This window comes from Cervus elaphus, chromosome 23 (assembly GCF_910594005.1).
Source record: "Cervus elaphus chromosome 23, mCerEla1.1, whole genome shotgun sequence".
Lineage (NCBI taxonomy): Eukaryota > Metazoa > Chordata > Mammalia > Artiodactyla > Cervidae > Cervus > Cervus elaphus.
Window position 1 is genome coordinate 49,647,244 of NC_057837.1, and position 6,614 is coordinate 49,653,857.

Here is a 6,614-nt window from a genome sequence, read left to right on the forward strand (position 1 = left end):
TGTCAATGCTGTACCAAAAGGTGAATTCTGCCCCAGCAATCCCCTCTGGTTCTCAACTATGCTGTAAATTAATCTGTCCAAATCATTGACACTCATCCACAACGCACAGGTGGCAGTCTCCTTTCATGCACACCAAAGAGCATAAGATAAAAATAAATTGTAATGTCATTAAAAACATGCTAAAATAATATTTTTCCCATCTGCTAAGCCCAGCCCCTGTGGTAAATGAAGTAACAGGTATCCACACTCACATTTGATGCACAGATACTGCAAGCTATTAATTAACATGAATATGACAGGAGTTGATTGGATTTCTCTCTTTTAGACATTAATCAAAGCCCAAAACAGAACATGCTCCTTGTATAACATTCAGACTTGTGGGTCTTCAGATGTGGCTGCTGTAAAGCCCATTTCTGTCTAAATATTTACAACAAATGAGTTTTCTCAACAGGGATACTCTATGTGCCAGGTTCTATACTGCCAAAGTCATGATCAGCAGACCCATCAGCTTGGCCTGCCTCATTTTCCTGATATGCAGACTACAAACAAGGACAATCCAAGGGTAAAGTCCATTTTTTTTTTTTTTTTTGCATTCAACCTGTCAGTTAAAAATAAACTTTGCTGTTTCCTCCCCTTTAAAAATTATAGACATATATGTATGTCTTAAAATGTTATGGTGAAGAGTATTAGAAAATTCAAAAAGAGATGAGTCTTGGCATTAGAAAGCCACTAATTATCTTTAATCTCATCATAAATACTTAGGGGGGATACTAAACTTTTATAGAAATAAATGGAGAATGGCTTTAAAAAATTTCAATAAATTAATAAGTTAGAAAATAAGAAATCTAGCAAAAGTATCCTTCCCAAAATCTCAGGCCATGAGAATTTTACTGGTGAATTATTTCAAGCTTCCAAGGTAGAAATAATTCTGCTCTTTCATTTTTTTTTTTAAAGACAGAGAAATAAGTTAACTCCTTAAAGTCCTTTTAGAAAGTCATCTTAACAGTGAGGTTTCATGACCTTTAATGTGGAAAGAAATCAAGTTAGGGCATGAGAGACAGTGGATAAAAATAAATTAACTAATACCCCTCTGTATTTAGTGCTCTTCATTTTCAATTGACTCTCAGCGGGTAAACCTAGGTGAAGGGGAAAAGAAACTCAGACTCAGTTACACACTAGTGGAAAAAAAGGAAAGTATCAAAAATGAGATATGTGATTATACTTACAAATAGTATGTCTATGTCAGAAAAAATGGTTGTGAGTCGGTGCTCAATTAAGCTGTTGTGTGCTGAGGCTGTTCTGATAACGCAGGCAGAATTGAAGGAACCCGGAGGGAGATGAAATACCATAAGGAAGAGAGTTCCTTGGCATTATCTCTCCTCTCCTCCTCCCTCCCACTTCTCTTTCCTATCTATCCCTCTCTCACACACCTTCTTTCTGTGTTCTTCCTCTCTCTTTTCTTTCCTTTCATAAACTTTGCTTGGGGCTGTACTAGATGTAATTGACCCCGTGAATAGAACAATCTCTAACTGCTTGCTTCTGTCAACTCCTCCTACTGAAGGGATATCAGGAGGGGAATCCATCTTGAGTGGAGGCTCAACCCAGGGGCATCACTACAGGCAGATCTTCAGTTGCTGTCATGCACCTGATTTAACTGAATTCTATCTATCTATCTAGTTGCCTCCATTTGAATCCTTTCTATGTCAGTTAAGCCCACTGGTGTCTGTGGCAGTAGTATTTTCCAAAGATGACTAAATTAATATCTCCAGTCCTACATGTTCTTCTAGAACTCCTATTTCCTCCATTAAGAGATGAAATTTTGTTGCTTTGTTGTTGTTCAGTCCCTAAATCATGTCTGACTCTTGGTGACCCCACGGACTGCAGCGTACCAGTCTCTTTTGCCCTTCATTATCTCCTGGAGTTTGCTCAAATTCATATCCATTGAGTTCGTGATGCTATCTAACCATCTCAGCCACTGCTGCCCCATTCTTCTGCCTTCAATCTTTTCCAGCATCAGAGTCTTTTCCAATGAGTTGGCTTTTCATCAGGTGGCCAAAATACTAGAGCTTCAGCTTCAGCATCCATCCTTTCAATGAATATTCAGAATTGATTTCCTTTAGGATTGATTGATTTGATCTCCTTGCAGTCCAAGGGACTCTCAGGAGTCTTCTCCAGCACCACTGTTTGAAAACATCAATTCTTTGGCACCCGGCCTTCATTTATGGTCCAACTCTCACATCTGTATGTGACTACTGGAAAAACCATGGCTTTGGCTATATGGATCTTTGTCGGGAAAGTGGTCTCTGATTTTTTTTTAAATTTAGAGAATGCTCTAGTTTTTGTAATCAAGCCCGTGTAGATAAAACCTTACACTTACAGTGAGCTGTGTGTGTTAGCAGCTCAGTCATGTCTGATTTTATGCAACCCCATGGAAACTCACCAGGCTCTTCTGTCCATGGAATTCTCCAAGCAAGAATACTGGATTGGATTGCCATTTTCTTCTCTAGAAGATCTTCCCAACCCAGTGATCTAAGCTGAGTCTCCCATATTGCAGGCAGACTCTTTATCATCTGAGCCACCAGAGAAGCCTTATTCAGTGAGTTACCTCTTTACAAATAGAGAAAATTATGTTTAACCTTTCTAGACCAACTTGACTATTAATTTCTGTACAATGCCAAGCTGACACACCTAAAGTTTATAAAATGCATATTATATATTTGTACACACACACACACACACACATATATATATATATATAGAGAGAGAGAGAGAGAGAGAGATGGACTCATGCACTGTAACCCACTAGACTCCATTGTCCATGGAATTCTCCAGGCAAGAATACTGGAGTGGGTTACCATTTCCTACTCCAGGGGATCTCCCTGACCCAGGGATTGAACCCAGGTCTCCCACATTCCAGGCAGACTCTTTACTGACTGAGCCATCAGTTCAGTTCAGTCACTCAGTCTTGTCCAACTCATTGCGAGCCATTAGGAAAGACCTATAGATTTATTTATTTATATAAAAAGATCAATAGCAGTATGCTATGCACCAACAGCTGCAACAGTTTTTCCAAGTTTTGAAGTTATCTGAATAAAATTATAGAGACATTCAACAGGCTCCAGAAGAATTATACAAAAAAAGATCTTAAGGACCCAGACAACCATGATGGTATGACCACTCACCAAGAGCCAGACATCCTGGAGTGTGAAGTCAAGTGGGTCTTAGGAAGCATCACTATGAACAAAGCTTGTGGACATGATGGAATTCCAGCTGAGCTATTTCAAATCCTAAAAGATGATGCTGTGAAAGTGCTGCTCTCAATATGCCAGCACATTTTTAGAACTTAACAGTGGCCACAGGACTTTAAAAGGGCAGTTTTCATTCCAATCCTAAAGAAAGGCAATGCCAAAGAATGTTCAAGTTACTGCACAACTGCACTCATTTCACATGCCAGCAAAGTAATGCTCAAAGTTCTTCAAGCTAGGCTTCGACAGTACATGAATGGTAAACTTCCAGATATTCACGCTGAATTTAGAAAAGGCAGAGGAGCCAGAGATTAAATTGCCAACATTCATTGGATCATAGAAAAAGCAAGAGAATTCCAGAAAAATATCTACTTCTGTTTCATTGACTATGATAAAGCCTTTGACTATGTGGGTCACAACAAACTGTGGAAAATTCTTGAAGAGATGAGAATACCAGACCACCTTACCTGCCTCCTGAGAAACCTGTATGCAGGTCAAGAAGCAACAGTTAGAACCAGACATAGAACAATGGACTGGTTCAAAATTGGGAAAGGAGTACATCAAGGCTGTATACTGTCACCCTGCTTATTTAATTTATATTCAGAGTACTTCATGCAAAATGCTGGGCTGGATGAAGCACAAGTTGGAATCAAGATTGCAGGGAGAAATATCAATAACCTCAGATATGCAGATGACACCACCCTTACGCAAAAAGCAAAGAGGAACTACAGAGCCTCTTGATGAAAGTGAAAGAGAAGAGTGAAAAAGCTGTCTTAAAACTCAGCGTTCAAAAAATGAAGATCATATCCTCTGGTTCCATCACTTCACGACAAATAGATGAGGAAACAATGGAAACAGTGAGAGACTTTATTTTCTTGGGTTCCAGAATCACTGAAGATACTGACTGCAGCCATGAAATTAAAAGACGCTTGTTCCTTAGAATAAAAGCTGTGACAAACCTAGACAACATATTAAAAAACAGAGACCTTTGCCGACAAAGGTCTGTATAGTCAAAGCTATGGTTTTTCCAGTCATGTATGGATGTGAGAGTTGGACCATAAAGAAGGCTGCGCACCAGAGGATTGATGCTTTTGAACTGTGGTGACGGAAAAGACTCTTGAGAGTTCCTTGGACTTCAAGGAGATCAAACCAGTCAATTCTAAAGGAAATCAGTCCTGAATATTCATTGGTAGGACTGATGTTGAAGCTGAAACTCCAATACTTTGGCCACCTGAAGCGAAGAACTGACTCATTGGAAAAGACCCTGATGCTAGGAAAGATTGAGGGCAGGAGGAGAAGGGGACGACAGAGGATGAGATGTTTTGATGGCATCACCGACTCAATGGACGTGAGTTTGAGCAAGCACTGGGGAGATGAAGGACAGTGATGCCTGGCATGCTGCAGTCCGTGCGGTTTCATAGTCAGGCATGACTGAATGACTAAGCAACAACTACAAGCACACTCTGAAAAAAAGGTTAAAAACAAAAACCTCAAAAACAGCTAAGTTCTGTTACTGTCTTTGTAACTGGTACCATTTTTTTAAAATTAGCTTCTCAATCATCATCTGGAAAGAAAACAGTCTAGAATACCTTCATTTAAAACAGATCTGATAAAGAATGGTCGCTACTAATTATCATAAGGATTGCTGGAGATGACTCAGCCTCTAGTTTTTAAAATCAAACTTGTTCTGCCAAATCCAAGACCCTGAATTTATCCAAATTAAACATGCTTTGACCACCTGGCCACCAAAATACTTCCCATTCAGATCAACAACAGTTTTAATTGCTGCCTCAACCCTGTCGAATTCTAAATATGTTCACACTGCTTCATCAACAGGGCCATCAGGAATTTCAATTATCACACATTTTCCAACTTTGCCATATTTTTCACACTCTTCCTTGCTTTCAACTTCCAAGTCTTCATCCACCTCTCCTGCACCAATCCTGTTCCTGAATCAGATCACTTTGGTAGGACACAAGTATTTTAGCTGCTGCTGCTGCTGCTAAGTCACTTCAGTCGTGTCTGACTCTGTGCGACCCCATAGATGGCAGCCCACCAGGCTCCCCCATCTCTGGGATTCTCCAGGCAAGTATTTTAGCTAGTGGATTTCAATTCAACTTCTTGGCTGCCTCTTTCTCAGTGACTTGGCCCACGATGATTGCCGCCCCACTTACTAGTCTTCTCCACCGACGGTACTGTGCTCAGACCCTGCTCTTGCTTCCTGATACACTGGCCTTCCCAAAAGTCTTACTTCTGCATGAATTTATGTACTACCCTGCCCCTGACCTTGGCGAGGAAAGAGTTGCCAAGACCGGTCATCGGAGATCCAAGTCTGTCTTGTTCCTTGCACACTGTGGGAGGGGTAGAAACTTTGGAAGACTGTGAACGAGGTGGTGAATCCTCTTCATAAGGGAAGTCTTGGGGTAACTCTGTCCTTCTCCACAAGAGACGTGGCAGGGTGTGATGGTGGCTCTGGCCTTACTTCTTTTCTCCCTCTCTCACTCATAATCTACATCTTCAACAGAATCTGGATCTGGTGCACCGGGAAAACCCACTAGCTTCATGTCTATTTATGCCTCTTTTCTCTCTCTTCTGTTTCCTTCTGTCTTTCTGGTTCCTGCTGTCTCTGTTGCTCTTCTCTTTGGTGCTTCACTACTTTCTTATAATTGTTAGGAAACATGGGATCCTATACATCAGCTAAGGGGATCAAAACTTATCCTGCAGAAAACCGGCTGGGAACAGGGTCCTTGATGCCCATGGTCACGTGTGGTGGGGGGGGTCCACAATCTGTTGCTCATGAAAAGCCACTTCGATTCAGGTCGATTGCTGGAGCAAGGATTGTACTTTGTTTTGTCCTCTGGCTCTTGGTTTGAGTGAGGGCTTCCTTCTTCACCTGGCGCTGAGAATGCAGAAGTTTGAAGTATTTGGACCAGCATTCTGTCTTTGAGTCACTAGTCTCCACTAGCAGGTTGCCGTACAGGGACATCTTCTCAGTTCAGTGCAAGCAAGCCTGGCGGATGCTTCTGGCACCACGGGTATGCACAAGGCCCAACATGCTGCATTGTGGCTGGGCTCGGCAATCATTGTCAGCCCTCAGTGGCCTGACCTCTCTGGAGGCCATCTCCTTGGTTTTTTATACACTGTCTAGATTTATCATGGGCTTCCCTGGTAGCTCAGATGGTAAAGCGTCTGCCTACAATGCAGGAGACCTGGGTTCGATCCCTGGGTCAGAAAGATCCCCTGGAGAAGGAAATGGCAACCCACTTCAGTATTCTTGCCTGGAAAATCCCATGGACTGAGGATCCTGGTAGGCTACAGTTCATGGGGTCACAAAGAGTCGGACACGACTGAGCGACTTCACTCACTTCA

The 6,614-nt window shown here is 41.7% G+C and overlaps 1 pseudogene; it reads right to left on the bottom strand.

Moving 5' to 3' along the window:
- Nucleotides 1–4,921: 4,921 nt before the first annotated feature.
- On the bottom strand, nucleotides 4,922–6,231 carry LOC122681145 (annotated as a pseudogene).
- Nucleotides 6,232–6,614: the final 383 nt, after the last annotated feature.